Source organism: Theropithecus gelada, chromosome 1 (genome assembly GCF_003255815.1).
Source record: "Theropithecus gelada isolate Dixy chromosome 1, Tgel_1.0, whole genome shotgun sequence".
NCBI classification, from domain to species: domain Eukaryota; kingdom Metazoa; phylum Chordata; class Mammalia; order Primates; family Cercopithecidae; genus Theropithecus; species Theropithecus gelada.
Window position 1 is genome coordinate 73762786 of NC_037668.1, and position 13033 is coordinate 73775818.

The following is a 13033-nucleotide window of genomic DNA, read 5'->3' on the forward strand; positions in this document are numbered from 1 at the left end:
GTTTAATTATACTATCCTGGTGAGTATGAAGTGGTACTTCATTGTGGTTTTGATTTGTAGTTCTGTGATGACTAATGATGTTGAGCATCTTTTCATGTGTTTTTTGACCATTTATATATCTTCTTTGGAAAAATGTCTGTACAAGTCTTTTGCCCATTTGTAATTGAATTTTTGCTGTTGTTGAGTTTTAAGTTTGTTATATATTCTGGATATTAGACCCTTAGTTTTATGATTTCCAAACATTTTCTCTCATTCTCGTTATCTTTTTAGTTTGTTGATAATGTCCTTTGAAGTTTAAAAATGCCCTTGATGAAGTCCAACTTATCTGTGTTTTTCTGTTGCTGCTTATGCTTTTGGTTTCATATCTAAGAATCCTTTGCCAGCTCCAAGGTCATGATTTATTTCTAGGTTTTCTTCTATGAATTTTATGGTTTTACCTCTTATATTTACTTCATTGACCCATTTTGAGTCAGTTTTTATATTCAGTGTGAGGTAAGAGTTTATTTTTTTGCATGTGGATATCTACTTTTTAGGTATCCTTTCAAGAGTTAGATGTCCAGAGTAAAGCATAGCAGTTTAGGGCTATAGATGTGGACTTGGAAGCTGTGGATTACTCTCTGTGGGAGAGAGTACGGAGAAAAGGAATGTAGGGGAGCATGAAAAAATTACATGTGAAAGGATAGATAATGTTAGTGAAGTATTCAACTTGGTTAAGAACTCTAGGAGTTTAGATAGTGCATTCACTTAAGAATTGCTGTCCTTTTCACTCTTGGTTTTTCTTTTTGTAAGAAGAACTTGTTTCTAATGCCATCTAGTGTCTTTTCAAAGGTATACGAGTAATGTTAAGAGGTTTTAAAATAAAAGTTGTGAAATTTCATGAAACTTGAGCAGTATATTAGCGGTCTTAGCATACTCTCAAGAGCATCCTTAAGAGAGAAGTAAAAGAACGCATTAATTACTTTGAACAAATTCAGAGCTGAATTTCATCTTGAATTGTTAAGCATTTTTTATCCTCTCTTTTGTGTTAATTTGTAAAGAATTTAGGATACCTTAAAAATAGTGATGTCTAAATTTTTTTTTCTTATCTTGAATTTGTCTTACAAAAATTATAGACAGCCTTACTTTTTTGTTTTGGTTTTTGTTTTTGAGACAGGGTCTTGCTCTGTCACCCAGGCTGGAAGTGCAGTGGTGCAGCCTTGGCTCACCGCAGCGTTAACTTCCTAGGCTGAAGTGATTCTCCTGCCTCAGCCTCCTGAGTAGCTGGGACTACAGGCGTGGGCCACCATACCTGGCTAATTTTTATTTTTATTTGCTTATTTTAAAACTTTATTTATTTATTTATTTGAGATGGAGTTTCACTCTTGTTGCCCAAGTTGGAGGGCAATGACGCAATCTTGGCTCACTACAACCTCCGACTCCCGGGTCAAGTGATTCTCCTGCCTCAGTTTCCTGAGTAGCTGGGATTACAGGTGCCTGCCACCACGCCCAGCTAATTTTTAGTATTTTTAGTAGAGATGGTGTTTCACCATGTTGGTCAGGCTGGTCCCAAACTCCTGGCCTCAAGTGATCCACCCGCCTGAGTCTCCCAAAGTACTGGAATTATAGGTGTGAGCCACCGCTCCCAGCTTAATTTTTATTTTTAAACTTTTTGTAGAGATGGGACTTTACAGTGTTTCCCAGTTTGGTCTTAAGCCCTTGGACTCAAGCAATCCTCCTGCCTCGGACTTCAAACTGTCGGGATTACAGTTGTGAGCCACTGCACCTGCCAAACCTCTAAAATTTTAAAAGGCATTTAAAATAAAAAAAATTTTTAGATAAATTGGTTGGTTGATTGGTGTGTTAGTCCATTTTCTGCTGCTATGACAGAATACTCGAAACTGGGTAATTTATAAGGAACCAAGATTTATTTCTTAGAGTTCTAGGGGCTCAGAGGCCCAAGATCAAGGTACCAGCATCTGGTGAGGGCTTTCTTGCTGTTTCCTCACATGGCAGAAAGTGGAAGGGCAGTAGAGAAGAAATCCATTCCTGCAAGCACTTTTTATAGTGACGTTAATCCATTCATGAGAACAGAGCTTTCACGACCTAAACACCTCTCAAAAGGCCCAACCTCCCACCACTGTCGCATTGGGAATTACATTTCCAGCACATGGATTTTGGGGAACATTCATACCATAGCAGTTGAGGTTACAGAAAGAGCTCTTACTGAATTTGTTGATGGTTAGAATACATGGGAGAATGTTTATGCAAGTTTTTGGTAAGGTGTCATGTATGTCAAGGAGAATGGCATTATTAAACCACCAGTAAAAAGTTGTAAGTACAGGTTTTGTTTTTACTCTTGTACAAAAATTGTCAGAGCTAGTCTTTTTGTTTTTTTCCTTTTCCTTTTTTGAAATTGCAGAAATAAATTTTATTTTTAATTTTCAGAGGTTAAAAAAAGTTATGATACTTTAAATTGTTAACAAGACTTAGTTGATATCCAGTTAACCTAATACAGCATTCATGTTTTTATTATTTTCTTGAAAAGACTCAAATACACCTGCATTGTGCTCTTTTAAAAACATATTAAGGATACTTGCATTTAACAAGTTTTTTGAGGGAGAACATTGTACAACATTCATGTTTTTCATGATACTGAAAATACTGAATTGTATGTCAATTTAATTTGTCTCTTAGAGGAAATAGTAACATAATTAAAATCACTGGTTCTCTAATCTTTAGTTCTCTCTCCACAAATAAAACCTATCACTTTTCACAATAAAAAAGCAAAAAATAATATACAGTTAAAAGGAGCTAAACTGAAATTCTTTATCCTCTTTTTCTTTTTTTGAGATGGAGTCTCGCTCCGTTGCCCAGGCTGGAGTGCAGTGGTGTGATCTGGCTCACTGCAAGCTCCGCCTCCCAGGTTCACACCATTCTCCCACCTCAGCCTCCTGAGTAGCTGGGACTACAGGCGCCCCCCACCATGCCTGGCTAAGTTTTTGTATTTTTAGTAGAGATGGGGTTTCACTGTGTTAGCCAGGATGGTCTTGATCTCCTGACCTCGTGATCTGCCCACCTTGGCCTCCTAAAGTGCTGGGATTACAGGCATGAGCCACCAAGTCCAGCCTGTTTATCCCCATTTCAAAAGATAAATTAATTGTGGGAGATAATAACAATCATCACGGATTTTTTTTTAACCATTTAACTCTGGTTCAAAAGATAAATAATAGTCTATAATCCACCAGTGTATACAAATTTCTTATCACATTTTCCCTTATGTTGTAAAGAAAGGAAAATAGGTTTAATGTTTAAAAGAAGGATTAATTTGACATTATTACTGAAAGACAATTTTGCTATTATCACAGCCCAAAAAGTACCCACAGGAATCTTTTAGGAAACAGGTTACTGTCCATTTCACAAAATGTGAAATTAGGTGATTGTAAATATACAAGAAAAACAAAACATTTTCTGTCCTTAGTTATATGGCTCCCTCCCGGCCTGAAATTCAGATGAAAAAGATTAAACAACTTTTGCAGATCATATCTATCTATTTTAGCAACTTAATGTAAATGAAAAGCAATCTTCATTTTAAAGTAAATGTCATAGGCCAGGTGTGGTGGCTCACGCCTGTAATTCCAGCACTTTGGGAGTCTGAGGCGGGTGAATCACGAGGTCAGAAGTTTGAGACCAGCCTGGCCAACATGGTGAAATGCTGTCTCTACTAAAAAAACACAAAACAAATTAGTTGGGTGTGGTGGTGGGTGCCTGTAATCCCAGCAACCTGGGAGGCTTAGGCAGGAGAATTGCTTGAACCTGGCAGGTGGAGGTTGCAGTGAGCCGAGATGTTACCACTGCACTCCAGCCCAGGTGACAGTGCAAGACTCCGTCCTTAAAAAAAAAAAAAAAATCTTAACACCATTTTTGAAACTGCAAATGAAACTCTCATCGTATAAGAGAATGTCAACATCAAATTCTTGTATCTTGATGATTATGTACCATAATCAATGAATGTAATTTGAAGCTCTCAAATTATTCATTTTGAATTCAAGTGAAGACCGTTAGGCTACTGCAGTCATTTCCTCATCTGAGTCATTTGATTCATCGTTTAGTTCCAATTCCCCTAAATCTTGGTCTACAATTATAATAGTTTTCCTCTTGCACTTCTTGGAAATTGCATCAGCGTAGATTTTTCTCATTTTAATGTTTGGCAGTTTCTTCAGATCAAAGTCTCATTCCCTAAATGTTTTCAGATTACTTGCATTTAGAATGTCTGGATTCTCAAGGCCATATCCTTCATACTGCTGTCCCTCCCGCTCCATTGTCTGCTTGATGATGGTGTCCTGGGAACAGTGCCGCCTCCCCTGCCTGTTGCTCAATCTGCTCCAGCTCACTGCTAAATTTATTTAAGTACCTTTCAATTAGTTCACAGGCATCTTTGTTTGAATATCTTTTTTTGGGGGGGATCAAGATGATTTTGAAACCATTGCAGTTTTTCACCAATAAGATTGAAACAGAAGGCCTTTTCATTCTTCAATTTTTCCTTTTTTTCTTGTTTGTGGGCCTCTGTCATAATTTGAACTGCTTTTCTACTATATGGATGAATGACTTTTTTTTTTCCCGTCCTGCACTTTTTCCCTTTGGTGCTTTAGGCATGGTGATGTCCTTGTGGCCACGGAGGAGCTCCTCACCCTAGACCCAGGCAGTCTCACCAACCACAAGAGCAGCAGCTCACATGAGTACCCGGGCCAAATCCCATGTAGGGCCTCCCTTTTTCTTTTTTTTTTTAAGATGAGGTTTTGCCATACTGCCCAGGCTGGTCTCGAACTCCTGGGTTCAAGCCATCTCCCCACCTCAGCTTCCCAAAGGGTGTGAGCCACCATGCCCGGCCAGTACTAGTCTTTTAATTAGGCCATTATTGTCATGTGTTGCTTTGCACTGGTATATTTATAGTGCTGAGCAAAGATTGAAAAGGAGTGCTACTGGTACATTCTATCATGCAGACAATATAATTATTAGTGCTAATTAGTTGCAATAGAGAACTAGTATTTACTAGACCCTATTCCTAGTTTAACGTATGTTCTCCTTTATTTTCTCAGGAACATTGAGTGAGTTGTCATTCTTCATTTTTGCGATACGTCTTATCTATAGAATGTATAGGGAACAAGGCTGGTTTCAGCATGTGTAGACTGGTGGCCTTAAGAGATAGGAATGTTAAGAAATAGTAGTAGTGTGCAATAAACCATTAATATAGCAGTCTTAAGACTGCTATCCTTAGAAGGGTTTGTGCGGAATGTCGACTCTTGGCTGGTATCTGGAAACTTGAATGGTAAACAGTTTCCTACAATGATCAAAATTTCCTTGAATGATAAGAGTGACTTACTGTGCAAACAATGTGATTTATGCTGAACATTTACCTTCCTTCTGGGAGTCTGAAATTTTGGTATGTAATAGGCAAGAGGGTGCCTGTGTGAGCAGCTCCATTAAAAACTTTGAATGGCTGGGCGCAGTGGCTCACACCTGTAATCCCAGCACTTTGGGAGGCCGAGGTGGGCGGATCATGAGGTCAGGAGATCAAGACCATCCTGGCAAACATGGTGAAACCCCGTCCCTACTAAAAAAAATACAAAAAAATTAGCCAGGCGTGGTGGCAGGTGCCTGTAGTCCCAGCTACTCGGGAGGCTGAGGCAGGAGAATGGCGTGAACCCAGGAGGTGGAGCTTGCAGCGAGCCAAGATTGTGCCACTGCACTCCAGCCTGGGTGACAGAGCAAGACTCCGTCTCAAAAAGAAAAACAAAACAAAACAAAACTTTGAACACTGAGTCTTTGGTGAGCTTTCCCAGTAGACAACATTTCATGGATATAGTTACCAGGCGTTGCTAGAAGAAATAAGTGTGTCTTATGTGACTTCACTGGGAGCGAACTCTGAGAAGCTTGTGCTTGTTTTTTTCCAGACTTTGCCTCATGTACCTTTTCCATATGCTGATTATATGCAGGGTCCTGTGAGTACTCCTGGAGGATCATGGAACCTGGGGGTGGTCTTGGTGACCCCTGACACAGTAGTCTTTGAAGGATTTATGAAAATAGTTTAGGGTATAGCCAGAGTAATCAGGCAAGAAAAAGAAATAAAGGGCATTCAAGTAGGAAGAGAGGAGGTCAGATTATCCCTGTTTGCAGATGACATGATTTTATATGTAGAAAACCCCATCATCTTGGCCCAAAAGCTCCTTCAGCTGATAAACAAATTCAGCAAAGTTTCAGGACACCAAATTAACATACAAAAAATCACTAGCGTTCCTAGCCACCAACAGCCAAGCTGGGAGCCAAATCAGGAAGGCAGTCCCATTCCCGATTACCACAAAAAGAATACAATACCTAGGAATATAGCTAACCAGGGAGGTGCAAGATTGCTACAATGAGAATTACAAAACACTGCTCAAGGAAATCAGAGAAGACACAAACAAATGAAAAAACATACCATGCTCATGGATAGGAAAACTCAATGTCATTAAAATGGCCATACTGCCGAGGCAGTTTACGGATTCAATGCTATTCCTATCAAACTACCAAGAACATTCTTCACAGAACTAGAAAAAATGATTTTAAAATTCATATGGAACGAATAAAGAGCTTGAATAGCCAAGGCAGTCCTAGGCAAAGAGAACAAAATTGGGGACCTCATGTTACCTGACTTCAAACTGTACTGCAGGGCTACAGTAACCAAACAGCATGTTAACTGGTACAAAAGGCGCATAGATTGATGGAACTTTATTTCTGGGAGAAATAAAGCTGCACACCTACGACCATGTGATCTGTAACAAAACTGACAAAAACAAGAAATGGGGAAAAGACTCCCTATTCAAGAAGTGATGCTGCGATGACTGGCTAGCCATATGCAGAAGATTAAAACTGGACCCACTCGTTTTTTTGTTTTTTTTTGAGACGGAGTCTCGCTCTGTAGCCCAGGCTAGAGTGCAGTGGTACGATATTGGCTCACTGCAAGCTCTGCCTGCCGGGTTCACGCCATTCTCTTGCCTCAGCCTCCTAAGTAGCTGGGACTACAGTCTCCTGCCACCATGCCCGGCTAATTTTTTGTGTTTTTAATAGAGACGGGGTTTCACCGTGTTGGCCAGGATGGTCTTGATCTCCTGACCTTATGATCCTCCCGCCTCTGCTTCCCAATAAAGCTGGACTCCTTCTTTACACCATATACAAAAATCCACTCAAGATGGATTAAAGACTTAAATGTAAAACCCAAAACTAAAAACCCTGGAGGACAACCTAGGCAATACCATCCTGGACATAGGAATGGGCAAAATGTTCATACAAAGACACCAAAAGCAATCTCAATAAAAGCAAAAATTGGCAAGTGCGATCTAATTAAACTTAAGAGCTACAACAAAAGAAATGATAAGCAGAGTAAACAGACAGTCCATAGAATGGGAGAAAATGTTTGCAAATTGTGCATCTGTCAAAGGTCTAATATCCAGCATCTATAAGGAACTTAAACAAATTTACAAGAGAAAAACAACCCCATTAAAAAGTGGGCAAAGGACATGAACAGACACTTTTCTTTTTTTCTTTTTTCTTTTTTTTTTTGAGACAGAGTCTCACTCTGTCTCCAGGCTGGAGTGCAGTGGCGTGATCTTGGCTCACTGCAACCTCTACCTCCTGGGTTCAAGCTGTTCTCCTGCCTCAGCCTCTTGAGTAGCTGGGACTACAGGCGCGTGCCACCATGCCCAGCTCATTTTTGTATTTTTGGTAGAGACAGGATTTCACCATGTTGGCCGGGATGGTCTCAATCTCTTGACCTTGTGATCCACCCGCCTCGGCCTCCCAAAGTGCTGGAATTACAGGCGTGAGCCACTGCACCTGGCCGAACAGACACTTTTCAAAAGAAGGCATACATACGGCCAACAAGCATATGAAGAAAAGCTCAATATCACTGAGCATTAGAAAAATACAAATCAAAACCACAGTGAGATGCCATCTCACACCAGTCAGAATGGCTCTTGTTAAAAGGTGAAAAAAAACCCAAAAAAACCCAGATGTTACCAAGGTGGCAATGAAAAGGGAACATTTATACACTATTGGGAGTGTAAATTAGTTCAACCATTGTGGAAAGCAGTGTAGGGATTCCTCAGAGAGCTAAAAGCAGAACTGCCGTTTTACCCAGCAGTCCCTTTACTTGGTGTATACCCAGAGGAATGTAAATTATTCAGCTATAAAGACATGTGCACGTGAATGTTCATTGCAGCACTATTCACAGTAGCAAAGACATGGAATCAGCCTAAATGCATATCAGTGACAGATTGGATAAAGAAAATTTGGTTCATATACACCACGGAATACTATGCAGCCATGAAAAATAAACGAGATTATTTCTTGTTTAGGACTATGGATGGAGCTGGAGGCTACTATCCTAAGCAAACTAACACAGGAACAGAAAACCAAATACCACATACTCTCACTTACAAATGGGAGTCGAATGATGAGAACTCATGAACACAAAGAAGGGAATAATAAACATTGGGGTCTACTGGAGAGTGGGAGGAGAGAGTGCTGCAGAAAAAATAAGTATCGCTTCTAGGCCATTGACATATATAACAGACCTTTACATGTACCCACCCCCCAACCCTGAATCTAAAATGAAAAAAAAAAAGATTAAAGGTAATCTCTTCAGATTTACATTAATGGTAGGGGTTGAAAGTTGTTTAGTGTGTAATGACTTAAGGTCTTTTCATAGCATCTGAGACAGCCATCGTTTCCTCTGTTACTATTTGTCCTGGAATTGGCATTGCTTGCTTTGTACCTTTAGGATGGTGTGATGGTTAATACTGAGTGTCAACTTGATTGGATTGAAGGATGCAAAATATTGACCCTGGGTGTGTCTGTGAGGTTGTTGTCAAAGGAGATTAACATTTGAGTCAGTGGGCTGGGAAAGGCAGACCCCCCCTTAATCTGGGTGACCACCATCTAATCAGCTGCTGCCAGCACAGCTAGAGAATATAAAGCAGGCAGAAAAATGTGAAAAGGTTAGACTGGCCTAGCCACCCAGCCTACATTTTTCTCCCATGCTGGATGCTTCCTGCCCTCAAATATTGGACTCCAAGTTCTTCAGTTTGGGACTTGGACTGGCTCTCCTTGCTTCTCAGCTTGCAGACAGCTTATTGTGGGACCTTGTGACCATGTGAGTTAATACTTAAAAAACTCCTCTTTGTATATATGTATCTATCCTATTAGTTCTGTCCCTCTAGGGAATCCTGGCTAATACAGATGGTATTGCTTCTGCCATGTCCCCTTCATGTACTTTATGGTTTGTAAAGGAGATTGAAAGAGCAGCACTCTGTTTTCTTGGCCTGTTAACTCTTTGTATCGGGTCTTATGTTCCTCGTTTTCATTATTTTTATACAGTTAATATTATATGTGTGCCCACTATTTTAAAGTATTATACTGGGACTGTACGTGATAAAAAAGAATAAGATACATACCTCATAAGCTGCTTCATCTGGGCCTGTTTCTTCTTTTTTTCCTGTACTTTGCCTAAGCTTAGTAAGTCTTCTTCTGCTTTTTTTTTTTTTCATTTTCTGCCTCAGGATTTCCTGACTGATATTTTATATTTGTGAATACAGTTAACAGTTTAGGCACTAACAAACTCTCTTAGAATGTTCATCTTATTTCCCATATTTGCAAAATTGTTTTACCCTATATAATGACATCTTTTGGAGCATATACTGTGGTGTGTGTGTGAGAGAGAGAGAACAGAGAGCAATCACAGTTTGTTACTATGTTTAATGAGAGAGAGAATTTTAGGAAGAATTGTGAGTTAAGATATTCTGTCATTGTTTAACATATGGATTGTATATATAATAAATGGTTTATTAATAATGCAAACTCTGATAGGCTAAACTGAATTTATTGTAGTTCATTTGGTTCTGTGATCCATTTGAAACTAATTTGCAAATTTTCAGCATAAATTGCTTATTACACAGAAACATTTGTCTGTTGCAGGACTTGGGAAATAATCTTGCAAGAATGTTGTAAAGTTAAAGGTAAATTGACCAAGGATAGTACCAATTGTTTGGTAGAGAGATACAAAAAGGGGATAACATCAATATAATTGTAATCTTGAGGATAATATTGTTTAGGTAGACCTTTAAATTGAGGCCATGGCATGTCTGGGCTGTTGGGTCCCTTTCTAAATCTCATCTGGTTTAAGTTAGTAATAAGATATACTATATCCATATGTTGTCTAGATTTTTATTCATTCAGCAGACATATTTCTAGTTCTCATGGGGTATCAGGAATTGTGGTGAATGCAGGAGAAATTCAGATATGATATATAAGACATTGTTCTTGCTCTTAGGGAACTACTTAACTAGTAATCGTATGATTGCCATAATAGAGAACTGTGTGAGGCATGGTTTGATCACAACAGCGGTGATCAGTTCTGGATGTGGGTGGGATTTAAAAGCTTAATAATGATAATGCTTGAGTTGAGTTTTAAAGAATGATTAGAAGTGAACAGGCATGTCAGGAGTGTCTGTGAAGGAATACATTTTTCTAGGGAATGAAAGAAAGCTTCATGGAAGAGGTAGCATTTGAGCTGGTGAGCTGGACTCTAAAGGATAGGGAAGATTTAGACAGTGAAAGATTGAGCCTGGGGAGGGACTGGGCCTTTCTGGAGTAGAGAACATGCTGTACAGGTATAGTTGTTTAAAATCTGTGAAATGACAAGTAGTTCATTTAGGCTGGAGTATGGAGTTTATTTATTCATACTATATGGCAGTCATTGTGCCTAGTGCTGGCTGCATCTTAGTAAACAAAACAGACATGGTCCCTGTCTTCATGGAGCCTCAGGGAAGGAGTGGAATGGGTAGCTTGTGAATAGTAGGTTGAGTAGATAGGATTAAATAGTGAAGGAGTTTGAATATTAAGTGGAGGCATTAGGACTTAATTTTTAGGTAGCGAGGAGCCCTGGAGGATTATTGAAATGGTTGTAAATGTTTGACTATGGCACTGAAGAGAGAGTAGAGTGAAGGGGATCTTGTTTAGAGGTGATAGCTGGAGTTAAAGGATAGTGTGCCGATATAATAAATAAGTAGGTCGGTGAGAAGAGAGATCAGTGTCTGTTAAGTGGTCAGAGAATTTTTTTTTTTTTCCGAGATGGAGTCTCACTTGCCCAGGCTGGAGTGCAGTAGCATGAACTTGGCTCACTGCAAGCTCTGCCTCCCGGGTTCATGCCCTTCTTCTGCCTCAGCCTCCCGAGTAGCTGGGACTACAGGCGGCTGCCACCACGCCGGCTAATTTTTTTGGTATTTTTTTTTTAGTAGAGATGGGGTTTCACTGTGTTAGCCAGGATGGTCTTGATCTCCTGACCTCGTGATCCCCCGCCTCGGCCTCCCAAAGTGCTGGGATTTCAGGCGTGAGCTACTGCGCCCGGCCTAGAGAATATTTTTTGATTGAATGAGGGCTTTTGTGTCTGCTCGTGTTCTTTACTCTCTGGGTACCTTTCTTGCTTTTCTCATCAATTGTCTCTTTCACTTTCTTCCATTTTATTTACCCACCCTTATTCTGTCCCTTTTTCCTAATTGGCTCATTCATGAAATTTATTTTATTTTATTTATTTTTTTTGAGACGGAGTTTCGCTCTTGTTGCTCAGGCTGCAGTCCAGTGTCACAATCTCGACTCACCGTAACCTTCTTCTCCCGGGTTCAAGCAATTCTCCTGCCTCAGCCTCCCGAGTAGCTGGGATTACAGACATGCGCCAACACACCCACCTAATTTTGTATTTTTAGTAGAGATGGGGTTTCTCCATGTTGGTCAGGCTGGTCTCCAACTCCCGACCTCGGATGATTTGCCCGTCTTGGCTTCCCAAAGTGCTGGGATTATAGGCATGAGCCACCACGCCCAGCCTATGAAATATATTTTAGATTATTTTCTGGAACTAATTATCTAATAGTTATCTTTTGCTTAGGAAACTCTAATGACTCTTATACTTATTATTACAAAGACTTGATATATCTTAGAGAATGATTCCGTTAACCAAAAAACAAGAATATGGTAGGATAGATCTAGGAGTGAGAAAAAGAGCTTTAAGTTTGAGGTGTCTATATGTTAAACAAATGGTTGACCAGCACAAGCAATTGTGTTTAGAGCTCAGGAAATTTGTGATAGAGATGTAGATTTAAGAGTCAAAGATTCATCAGTATGAAAATGGCAGCTGAAGCTATGAAGGTGGATGAGTTCACTCAAGGAAGAACACGGAAGGATTAAAAGACAAGGACAAACCTTTGGGGGAACCCCTCTTCTGTTATATGGTGGTCTTCTTTAGGACAGAGATCATGTGTCTCTCAATTTAATAAACCATTTTTGACTCCTGTATGCCAGGCACAGAGAAGAATAAAATGTGATCTTTGTGCTTAGCAAGATCCCAGGCTTTTAGGATGAAGAGAGATGTGTAGTCAGCAGTGCAGAGCAAAAGATACCCTAAGGCATGAAGATAAACTGCTCTTGAGTCTTGCATCTTCAATATCTGTCTCATTACTACACTCAGTATGATTGGGTAGTTAGCTTTTTTGCTCTTATAAGGAGTGTAATCAGTTTGTGGAATGTTTTATATTGCTGTATTTAAAAAGAAACCAACTAGTCCTTTCAACAAATTAGTTGCTTTGTATGTATATTGACTTTGATTTTAATGTTTCTGTAGACTAATAGTATTAAATGGAATAAAAAGGATGTTTGCCACTGTGTTTTAAATGAAAATGCCTGGAGAATTGTGAGTAGGAAGATGTATATTGAAATAAACCATATAATTGCTCTTAATGGGTGATAAGAATTGATTCCCCACCTTCTTTTATTCTTTCGGTAACCTTTAGCAAATATTTATTTAGTACTTCTTACTAGCGTATATGGGCAGTGTTGATTATAGAGGGTTTTTTTTCCCTTGTGGAATTTAGAGCTTCCTGAGGTGTCAGATATTAACAGATTTTCAAAGGAATAAGTTAAAGTCAGCGTTTATGTAATTATATAGCTGTAAATAGCAATGAAAGTTATG

The 13033-nt window shown here is 39.4% G+C and overlaps 1 protein-coding gene and 1 pseudogene across 4 annotated transcripts in view; one reads left to right on the forward strand and one right to left on the reverse strand.

The window, feature by feature from the left end:
- MAST2 (microtubule associated serine/threonine kinase 2) overlaps nt 1-13033 on the forward strand; it is a 258930-nt gene that overhangs the window by 48679 nt on the left and 197218 nt on the right. The gene's annotated exons all lie outside the window — the stretch shown is intronic.
- LOC112614573 lies at nt 4038-4632 on the reverse strand (annotated as a pseudogene).